Raw genomic sequence first — 12411 nt, 5'->3', positions numbered from 1 at the left:
TGGAGATTGGGCCAGGCCGCCCTTGGGCTTCTGAGTCAGGGAGCCGTTGGGGTGACGCCATCTTGCACCGGCTTTCAGGAATCTTCACCAGGCTGCCAGGAGCGCTCAGACGAAGCCAACCCGCCGAGATCTGCCTCTCTGTTCAACCCTCACACATGGAAGTGATTTGAGAGGCCTGGCTTGGAAACAGAGTCGAATTCTCTCGACATGACAGACTTTAATTGTATCGCGAGGGCCGTTTCTTCAGAGACTTACACATTTTCCATGTTCCCTTATAGCCAAAAGACAAGCCATGCAAAAAAGTGTTCTGTCTTTCTACTACTAATACTTTCTTGTGAATTATTATGCAAGAATAATCCTCTGCTACCATCGACTGGCTGAAATAAGACGTCAGTTTCAATGTTCACGACACTTCTTTTTAACATGAAACTTTGAACTGAGAGCACTGGAAACATTAGCTCAATCGATTTAGTTCAATATTTATGAATAACATCAGCTTTACCTTGATAAAATATATATATATATATTTACAATGATCACTGCACTATGCTGTACAGTTAAATTTACGTTTATTATCTATAGCAATTTGGCATTGCAACTTGACAGAATACACATGTGAACGGTAAAGACATAAGAAATACAATATAGAAATAAATAAAACTGAAAAATCCCGTAAAAAAACAAAAACAGTAGGGCAGCTGGGGCGCCAGAAATATACAGTAAAATATTTTTTTCCTGTAAAATTACGTTTCCATGTTTTTCTTGTAAATTTGCATAAATTTTTCTGTGAAAATACACGACTCCATAAAATTACAGTTTTTTTAACGTTATATGTGAAAAATCTGTCAAAAAAAATAACAGTGAAATTCTATAAATTAACGTTTTTTTACAGTGCAGGAAAAATGAAAAAATAAATGTGGTGATTAGATACATGGTATACAAAATGTTGCTTCACGATGCTACAGAAGGACTAAATGGGTCCATAAAGAACATCCGTAGAAACTTTGTTTTTTAAAAGGTTCTTTGTGGTGGAACAATGTTCTTTAATTACAAAAATAAAAAAATAAAATGTTCTTTGAATAAATGATTCTTTGGAAGTTCATCTATAGCATCGCTGTAAAAACCCTTTGGTAGCACCTTTTTAAGAGTGCAAAATGATTTGGTTAAAGTCTCTGTGAACCAGAAGTTGTGATCGTTTTTACTTCCGTGATTTGACGCATTTCCGAGTGAAATGGAATTTCGAATGAGAAAAAAAGTGGGTGTGGCTTTCGCCTTTCTCTGCGATTTCATTGGATGTATAAAAACAGCTGTTGCATTTTTGAAATGGAACTGGCAGCAGACTGACAGTCGAAGGGGAGGAGTCAACGGTAAACTGTTTACAATAAACGCTGCAATATTTCATAAAAAATAAGCTTTGTAAATTTTATTTCTAATACATTTTATTTTATTTCTATTAATCTAACCAGAATTGTTGCGTGTTTGTTAGATCTGAAGGTAAATCAAAGGTAGAAAGGTATAAATTGCTCTGTCAGGTGAACACAGACGTATTCGTTACTTCTTCAATGTTTTAACATCTCTGTGTTGTTTTGGCAGAAATCAGCATATTCTCTCCAGACGGTTTGTCATGTCGCTGTGGTTGCGTGGGATCTGCAGACTGGATAAACGTCTCTTTGGCTGTTTGACATCCATCTTGATTCCTCAGCGGAGAGCCGTGTTGCTACGATACAGTGAAAACAATCCACTCATCCCCTGTGGATCCTTCTGCCCGACCCGTCTGTTTGACCCTGACTACACAAAAACTCAACAGTGTGTCAAACTGAGCTCAGATTTGTCAAGTCTGCGATCAAAAGTCAATATGATTGAAGATCTCAGTATAAACTCAAACATTTATCATCAAACTGTTTGAAACGGTTTTTATTGTTTAAGAGATTTACAAACCTGTTCAAGTATGATCACTCAAGTTTTGATATTGCATTAAAAATCACAGACGTGTTATTCAGAAACATGGCATTACTCGACAATAACAAACATGAAGACACAATGTTGATAAAAGCACACGTTACAGTACAGGGAGCGAGGCGTAACCGTCCCACGGACCAGACAAAAGCAAGTGAAAGTACAAACACATTATTACCACCAAAACGATGACAAGCGACACAAATACTGTTTGCGTTTTCCTGTGCGAGGCTCGTCTCCTCCATTCAACGTCTTTCTTCTTCATAATCCCTCCTGTGACGGTTTACAATACCTGTTGAGAGAAAGCCCGAGGCTTCGTTTCTGTGTCCCCACAACCGCTCCGAACAATCCGTACCCTCGGCTCCACCTTCGCTTCGGACCTGGGCGATGTCTTAACAAGCCCTCGGGGAGAACCGGTAAACGCACCGCAGAGAAAGAATATGGAAGTGAAGCGGAAACAAAGGAGAGGGATTGTGTGCGAGTCTTCGCAGGCTTCTTTCTTTAGTGTGTTATAGATGTGCTGCGATGGGTCGTGGAGGAGCAGGTGCTTCTCTTCTGATGTTCACACCTCTCATCCATCCCCGAGGCCCTGAAGTCAAAGCACAGCTCGTGTCAGGTGTGGGCAGGTCTGGAGTCAGTCAGCTGAGGGAGAAAAACAGCTGGAGCGCACACACGTTGAGGCCTGTATGATGCAACTCAGAGCTCACCCTGTATGATGAAACACTTTCTTGGTTTTCTTCTTGGTAAAATACTTAGAAAGACACCAGGAATACTGAATGAATACTGCTACACGTGTGCAAATGTGCCTGAAGTTTTTTCAAACAGATTTCCTGAACTCTCCGCTCGGCTGAGAGCCAAACACACTCTTCAAAATCAAGGGTGGTTGTTTGGTTCCGTAAGAACCTTTTTGTTGCTTCTTCGTAGCGGAAAAAAGGTTGTTTATACTGTTTTGACCACTTAACTTTCTGTAAAAGTTACACCGTGTCTACACCGGACGCGGCGTGACAAAAGACAAGAGAACGCATAGGCCCGATTTACATTTCGCGTCTTTTCCGCGCTCATATTTGTTATTTTAAATGTAGGCAGTAGACGTGGAACGTCTGTCGTGTCGCGCCGGTCACGTCCGGTGTTTTTGAGAACCAAAAATGGTTCTTCGCTGTGAAATGGTATTGCAGTGAAGAACCCGTTAGAACCGTTCATTTCTTGAACGTTCCGCTTGTCTGCTGTTGGTCATTTAAACAGATTTCCTGAAAGTGTGTATTTGGGAATGTAAACGAAATCTCAATTTCTCGAATCATTGAATTTCAAACCGTGTCCATTCAGGACACTTTACTGACCTCTGCGCTTCCAATAAAATACGTCTGCTTTTGCGGCTGAATAATCTGTTAAATTCCACCCTGACTGTCTGTCTGTGTCGCTCTGTCACAAATAGAAAACTGCTCAATGGCTGTTGTATCTTTCGAGAAGATCTTTGGGTTTCGTTAGAATGAGCGCTGTGTTTTTCTGGCCCGCTCGTATCAATAGCAGAGTGTTTTTTTCTCTCTCTCTGTGTGACGGTTGTTGGATGCGGTCTGTCCCAGATAAGCGGAGAAGTCCTTTGAAGCAATCTAGGGCAGAACGGCAGCCGAGATCGGCTTTGACAGGGGAAAAAAATGAAAGAGCCATTGAAAGTAGTTCACGTCACGTGGAGCCGGCTTTAAATAAAATCGTTCGAAGCGGACATGAAGAGACTCTGAAGAGACTCAGACACGCCTCTGAAGAAACAACATCTGTGTTTGTGTTGCCTGAATGGTGTGTTGAGAATTTTATGAAACATTTTAGATTCTAGGTCGATAGGAAAATAATGCTGATTTTGAATGATATGTTGTTTTGAATGTTTTGAATGTTCAGATCTGATGTGATGGAGCATGTGGTAATGGTGCATTCACGTCATGTCTGAATTACCATCATTACTACTCGTACCATGGAGCGTTTGGTGGACAGAGAAGCATGTGCTGGTCATTTTAACATCACGTAATCTGGATCTATTTTTACTGTCTGTGAGTGACTTTCATGTTCATCATGACACTTTCTCTCTCCTGTCTCTGGCAGAGATGAAGGTGGTTACGTTGTGATGTAATTTAACGAAAGCGCTGGACTGAAGTGACGAATTGAGATGATAACAGAGCGGCTATATTCAGCATGTGGTAATGGTGCATTCACGTCATGTCTGAATTACCATCATTACTACTCGTACCATTTACGTCTCTGTCAAACTCCTGGAGGTAATTCATTAAAAACAGGTGCTGATGTGACCTTTCTTAACACATGCTGTCTGAGGAATTATGCAAATGTATTAGCGCGCAGTCTCTTGCATGCTGCAATACTGCAGAAATAAGTCATTATGTAAAAGTGTAGTAACACACCCCGCAGGTCACATGATGATGAAGGTAAACGTGTTCATTTCTCTTCAGGGGTCCGTGCACCCCGCCCGTCTCTGACCGTCTGAACACTGCAGCTTTGGTCACATGGGTGTCCTCTCTCTCTCATTCCTGTCACGATCGCCCCCCCTCCTTTCGCCTTCACCCTGTGTGTGTACTGTCAGGTCACCCGTTTGTTTGTTCAGATGGAGATGAAAAGGAAATGAGCCGGCTTGACCCTTCATGAGGACGAGCTGCCCGACAAAATAACATCACAACACACATCTCAATGAGGTCATCTTATGTTTTATCAAGTCACTTTACTGATTTAATTCAATCTATAGGAATTTGACATGAAAATAATACTATATGCTCAATGGACAGGATTCGTCTTTTAACAAATATCTCATTCAAAAAGCCCAAAGTTTGTTCAGAATAAAAATGTTAAAAACAAAAGGAGCACTGTTTTCTTTCATGGTAATTAAGTTGTCTTTAACAACACACATTTAAATTCACATTTAACACTTCAGCTTTTAAATCTCATTCTTCGTTAAATATTTAAACTGGCAGATGTGAGAGTTTCTTGAACATTTCTTTTAAATGAAATGTTTGCCTTTAAATAGTCAAATGTGCACTGACACGACTGTTCAGAGATCGTCAGATTGTGTTTCAGGTGCCAGTAATGATATCAGATCTGAACATTTTTCCAAAAAAAAAAGGTTAAGAAAGAACCATAAATTAGATTGATATGGAATATAAAATAAACATTGACAGAGAATGTTATTGCTTGAAGCTAGTCTTTCATAGCTGGGGTAAAGAATTCTCACGTTTCTTTCATTTATGTATCAACTAAGTCTCAGGTGTTTCTCCTAAAGCTGCTTGCAGGAGAAATATCTGAGATGCAAGTTCTGTTATCTGTGATTTTCCTTCCTTGTGGCTTATCGCGTGATTATTTAGTACAGAAATGTTTCGCAATGGAATGTCAAAGATGATTTGGGTTCAAAATCTGGTCATGTCGTCTCCGTCGCGAGAATGTAGTGCACTTATCCTGGAGCCCGACCAGAGATGTTTTGTTTGGACTCATTGGCGGCTCCTGGTCCACTTTAACTCGGGATTATTTGGCCTGCAGACTGAATCTTATGCATGTCGGCCCTTACATGGACCGATGAACGTTGCTCTGATTTTCTACTCCTCGGAGACGATCAGATGACCTTATATGATCTAAGAGAAGCCCCAATCACGTGACCACATGCTCAGGTTTCTGTCTGTGAAAAACTTTGTACTGTATGTTCATTGTGTAACCATAGTATCAAATTTACTGGATTCTCTCTCTCTCTCTCTCTCTCTCTGTGGTTATTGTGAAGCTCTGTCCTGTCAGCGCCTCTTTAGGACCCTGAGGAAGCGCCACGCTCTTGTACTGCCCTCGAGCACTTCCCTGTGTGTCACAAGAGCCGGGCTTGTGTTTGATCAAAGGCCAAGAACAGAAAAGGACCGGAAAGATGCAGGAGGAGTGAAAAACAACACGCGGAGATGTTCTGAGTGGCTTTGGGTGGAGGTCACCTGTGCGACGGCCTTTCAGGAGTCCCCGCATCTTCCAGCCTGCGGCAGTGATGAGGATCAGAGCGTGCTGTCGCCGTGGCAACTCATCGCCCGTTCCCAATAAAAACAATAGAGGGTGATGTGTGGAGTTCTGGATAAGGGTTCACAATGTTTGAAGCGCCTAAATATTAAGCTTCAGTTTGTAACCCGTGAAATTTCGTTTTCTTTAAAAAGCATAAATAAGAAGAAAGCTGTTTGAAATTAGGTTAAATGGTGAATTAAGATTTTTTTGTTTTGTTTTCTTCTCTCATTCTCTCTCGTCTTTCTGCAGACATACAGTATCGCTCCTCGTGGGTGACCACCTTTATCTTTTCCCAATCTGGTGGATGGGTCGTGTTGTGAACACAAGTGACATCTCATTTATTTGTGCTGGTGTCCACCATCTCCACACGCTGAAATCAATTCGTCTGTCCATCCCGTCCACGGCAGAAACAGATGTGAAGTGAAGCTGGAACACCTTCCTATGATGACACTGAATCTAGTAAGTTACAGATTCACACACCAATGAAAAGTCAATGAGAATTACTCCATGAAAAATGATTTAAAAAAATGCAACAGTGCAAAAAAATCTGAAGATATCAAGGAGATTTAAACTGGTAGATAAAAGAAATCTTACAATTAAATCTGAGCGTACTCACGTTTTATAAATTACGCCCCTGGTCATACTAAAACATACATATGTATTGCCATGAGGTGTTTCCCATCTGCCTTTGTAGCTGTTAGTTAAAGATTTTTGGTTTTCACTCTTCAGCTCTGTTAATATTACTCACCCAAACATTAAACACTCGGACAGAAGGCCAAACGCCGCAGGAGTTCCACTTTCTCTAACACGGCTTGTTATTGTTATTACTGTATATACAGCGGGTCTGAAGCCAGTGACGGTCACGTGTCTCTCTGTGTAATGTTCTTTCTCTGAACACACACACGGACAGAAAAAACATGTTACCATTAGAGTGATTCAACCCACACGAGGATCCCAGAGGACCGCATCACTTGGGCGTTTAGCAGACAAGCCGACAGAAAACGTTGTGCTCTGTTTGTGTCACGTTCACTTTTTTAATCTAATGATCTGATTTTCTAGTGATGACACATCAGTGTTTCAGAGCGATCCGTCACATTTACAGCTCAAGATGATGTTTCTGAAACCATGTGGCCGTGAAGCAAAGAGGCCGACCTTTCTTCAGGTGCGTAAAAACACACATATGCATTCAAATCTATCACGTCTACAATATTTGTCCAAACATACCAAACAAATGTTCTTGTTTACAAGTGACTGTCTTAAGTTCCGTCCCACAGGTGTATGCACATTAATTGTTTATGCATCAATGCACAAGTAAAAACTTTATTACATTAGAATTGGCGAGGCTAGAAATATATGCTGTACTGTATATCACAGTTTCTATCATTTGTACAAAGTGTTCTTCAGGTGCAGACCACACAAAAATAAATCTTTGAGAAGAAAAAGACTTTAATAGCAATAATGAGTCGGGGATGATGATGATGATGAAGAAGAAGCACCTGCATGAGTTTGCTCATTTAAAGTCATGTCACAGATAAAGAACATGTGGCTGTTTTACATTTCAAAGTGGAAGTGTTGTTCAAGTGAGAATCAACTGAATTCTCATTCACCCTGAAACAAGAGGCCTTGTTAGAAATTCACCGCGCACATCAAAGCCTTCATTGTGCTTACCTCATCTCAGCTGATGAATTACACATTTTTATTCGGCTTTACACCACAAAGTTATCTCAGAAGAATAATTTACCCCAAAATAACATTCTGTCATCATTTATTCATTATCTTCTAATTCAACGGCAGTTTTTATTCTATGTAAAAAATTCTTCAGACAACATCAACGTCATTTGGAATGACGCAGGAGAGTAAACAGCGACAGGATTTGGGGTGAAATGGTGTGCTCCTTAAAGCGTTTGGTAGTAAATGTCTCAGAATTGAAAGATTAAACATAAAAATATTATTAGAGTTTAACTTGAGTTCGTGACAAGACCATTTCTAAGAACTCTTGGATGTTAAACCGTATTATTTTGATGTGTGTAGTGTATGTTGTGTACTGTAGAACACACACACACACACACACACACACACACACACACACACACTGGCAGTATCTACATTCTCTTTGTGTTGCGTTTATTGGAGGCACACATAACAAGCCTGCCTCACTTTTACTGTCACCATAGCAACAGTCAGCAAAGGATGGACATGAAACCTTGGGAATGAAACACTGGGTATATCTGAACATATACAGTGAAGAGTTCTGAACTGATGGAGATTTTGGCCCCTAAACTGACTATTTATTAATCGCAAAAAATCTTTTTTACTTACATTTATATTTTAAACAGAATTCTTTGAAATACATCAAAATAGGATGTCGACTTTGGAGAGATAGATTTCTTAATGCTTCTGTTAATCTTTATACCCGACCTGAATATTATCTGGTCTGTTGATTCTTTGACAATCTATCAGTTGTTGGTGCTAAACATGTTTTTACACATCAGAGGAATAACGCTGATCGGAACTCTCTACCAGTGATAAAAAAACTAAAGGTATTAATTTGTTTCGAACCGCTGCCCTCTTCTAACTTCAAGCCGAATGATGTGGGTGTAATGTTGAAAGAACGATGGGAGTTTAATAAAGACGTTTGGTTTCAGTGCTGAGAAACTGTTAAGTGCAGCTTAAGCTTTTTGTAGCTTCAGGCAAATTGACTTCCTTTTATTCTGGCGTGAGTCATTTTGTGGTTGAACTTCAATTGAAACCGAATGCCTTTATTTATACACAGATTCATCTACATAATTCAGAAGCGATGGGATTAAATGAGGTGTCTGACGGTCTTAATGAAGAGAAAATATAGTCTTGACTGCCTCAAGTACAATTCACAGTCCATCCATGAGTGTTATTACAGTCGTGTACGTAAACTCTGCAATGCAAGTTAATAAATGCAATGGATATTTTGTTATTTAATTATTTAAATAATAAAGAAGCAGTTTGATGTAAAACAAAACTATTCTGCTTATTCATTTTGTAAGTGTAAACCAGCCCGGTGTGCATCCTTCACAAAGAAGGCAATCCCATAATGCATTGTGACAGGTGTGGTGAAAAAAGAGAAATATAAGCATAACCATTATAAACATAATTCATTGAATACTGCGATGCCGATAAGCGATAAGAAATTGTATAATGCTTTTTTTTGTATATAATTTTTTGAATGATTTGAGTCTTAGCATGCACTGCATTTGTGTGAAAGCTCAACGGAGTGAATCTTCACCTGTCATGATGTGTTTTCAGTTAAAGACTAACTCTATATCTACATGCACAACATCACTGGAGCATCTGTTCAATGGATAAACATGAGGTCTGTGTGGTTACCATGACAACCGTTCGGCAGCAGAAAGCATGCAGCTGCAATTGGTCACTTTATTTTGCCCTGGTAAACGTGGATGTTTCAACCAGATGGGAGTGCGGGGGTTTCTTACAGTGTGACTGTACGTAATAATGCATACATGATTGTAAAAAAATGTGCATATTTATCCTAATAATAAAATGATACAAAATGAATTTGCATTCAGATTTTGATGCGAAATACGACAGGGACATGTTGGTGATATTCATCTTGTATAGTTTCAGCAGTAATCTCCTCCTGTAACACGCGTATAAAGTGTCCGTATGTTGACAGACAGGGTCCCTCGGGGTCTCACGGGTCGCTCTCATCTTCATGTCATCAGATGCATCAGTGCATGTTCTGCGTAATAACATTACTCATTCGTGTCACATGCGTGTGTTGTGTCTGCTCATCTCATCTCAACAGATTGCCGGCGACACACGCGACTGTCTGCACAAGCTGCTCTGAATAACAGACCGTTTGAGATGAAGACACGTCACAAGGACGATGGCATCATTAGCATCTGTGCTTTTAAATGGAGCGAGACAAAAATGCAGCGTTCGGTGATCAGCATTCAAATCGCTGTTTCGTTGTCATGATTGGATGAAAATTGATGACCTGATCAGACTCTTATTTTGGAATGATGTTAACGTGAATGGAATCTTTCGCATCAGTGTTTCAGATGCTGTGGTTGGCCGGGTGCAGCGGTGACCCTGCAGAAGCGTTTGACCCACAACAGAACTGCCTGTCTAACCTGACCGACAACTGAAACTCTATTCACGTGTGTTTAGGTGACATAAAAACACGTCTTTCTTTCTTCATCTGTCACCTGATACTGAACACAGGTGATCACATTTACCTGCTGATGTGTGTACAGAATGTGCGTTTGTGAACAATGGCTTCAAACGCAAACGGCTTTATAAAATCCGATTCGTTTGTGTTTTGTGTTCACCAAAATGAATGTTTATATGGTTTCTTTGTTCTTTTCTGTCAATGTTTTCCCCTCACGTTCATCCGGCCACGTTTACTGCCGCTCATCCAGGTGTGAGGGATTGAGCGCAGGTGTGCTGGACAAACAGGTGCTGTTGACTTCAGTCTCTCATCAGGGTGAATATGAGGATTCGTCATCCCTCTCCGTGTACTTCTGTACAATGATCTTTTTCATTTTCAGTTGAATTTGTGAAAACAGGAATGTGTTTTTTTCAGTAAATAATAACTGACTACATTTATGTCTGATTCTCACAAAAAGCTCTTGTATGGAATGATGACTTCTTATGTGTTTTTTGTGTGTGTGTCATTTTAGCATCTTGGCTGTAAAAATAACCATCTGCTGTCATTGTGTAGCAAACACTGACTCAGACATTCAACGCTTTATATGTTTTACAGAAGAAATACGGCATACGATTAAACAAAACAAAGATGAGTTTGGCAGCTGTTTCAAGTTCAATCTTCAATATGTTAGATCTATTCAATTCAGTTCAATTTTATTTATATAGCGCTTTTCACAATGAACATTGTTCCAAAGCAGCTTTACGGGAGAAAATAAAAAAAACTGAAAAACACAAAAAAGGTCAAACACAGCATGGTGTTTATAGAACAACCAAGATTATTCTAGTAAATAATATCTAATCAATGCAGTCTCCCGGTGGTTTATTTAGCATATTTTGCATGAAGTGAATGCTTGGCTGAAAAGATGTGTCTTTAATCTAGATTTAAATTGGGAGAGTGTGTCTGACCCTGGAATAGTATCGGGAAGGCTATTCCAGAGTTTAGGTGCTACGTATGAGAAAGCTCCGCCCCCTTTGGTGGATTTAGTTATTCTAGGTGTTATCAAAAGTCTGGAGTTTTGAGATCTTAGAGAGCGTGATGGGTTGTAGTGTGGTAGAAGCTCTGTTATGTAGGTAGGGGCTAAAGTCTTGAGTAGTCAAGTCTTGAGGTCACAAATGCATGAATAAGCTTCTCTGCGTCAGCCACACATAAAATATTTCCTAATTTGGCAACATTTCTAAGGTGGAAGAAGGCTGTTTTTGTGACATTTGAGGTTGCTGTCTAATATAACGCTAAGTCTTTAACTGTATTTGTTGGAGTAACACTGCAGCCTTCAACTTGCAGGTTATAATCCGAGATATTCTGCTCACGTGTTTTTGGTCCGATAAGTAATAATTCTGTTTTATTAGAATTTAAAAGAAGGAAATTACAAGTCATCCGATGTTTTATATCGTCGATGCACTCTGCCAATTTGGATAGCTGGAAGGATAGCATGGAATAGCATGGAAGCTAATTCCATGTTTTCTAATAAAGTTTCCAAGGGGCAGCATGTATATGGAGAATAGCAAGGGTCCTAAAACCGATCCCTGAGGTAATCCATAATTTACTTGTGTTAGATTTGATGATTCCCCATTTAAATGGACAAATTGATGTCTGTCTGATGAGTAAGATCTGAACCATTGTAGTGCCTGTCCCTGAATACCAGTATAATTGTGTAAGCGATCTAGAAGTATTTTATGGTCTACAGTATGGAACGCAGGAGTGAGATGTTACCTTTATCTGATACTATAAGCAGGTTGTGACGAGGGAGGCGTGATGAGAGCCGTGGGAGGAGGAAGCGAGGCCGGGACGCGATTGATAATGAGTGTCTGCTGGGCGTCATTCCGGCCTCGTATCTCTCACGGAGGAGCGGAAGCATAAAAGGACGAACGGCAGGAGAATACGGGGAGAGAGAGATGGACTGAACACGGACTGCCACGGCCACAGAACCTCTCAGTAGAGAAAGAAGGACTTTGCTGGATTATTATCTTCTCGAACCGGGCTGAAGGAAAAGCCGTGGATTTATATGTTGTATGAATTGACTTTTGATTTCTCGTGTGGCAAAGCAATAAAGCTCGTGTCAGTCCCGCCAACCTTGTCCTCTTCCTTCCTTATCATAGCGAACCTGCTACATTGGTGCCGAAACCCTGGAGGAAGGAGGGACATGCTGTCGAAGAGCCCTCGCCGCTGAGCGGCCTCGCGGTGCTGAGGAGTTCGGGCAGCGCGGACGAGGGACGTCTACCAGCGGCTGCCCG

Source organism: Triplophysa rosa, linkage group LG9 (genome assembly GCF_024868665.1).
Source record: "Triplophysa rosa linkage group LG9, Trosa_1v2, whole genome shotgun sequence".
NCBI classification, from domain to species: Eukaryota; Metazoa; Chordata; class Actinopteri; order Cypriniformes; family Nemacheilidae; genus Triplophysa; species Triplophysa rosa.
The sequence above is the reverse complement of the archived record's forward strand: the minus strand, read 5'-3'. Positions refer to the sequence as shown.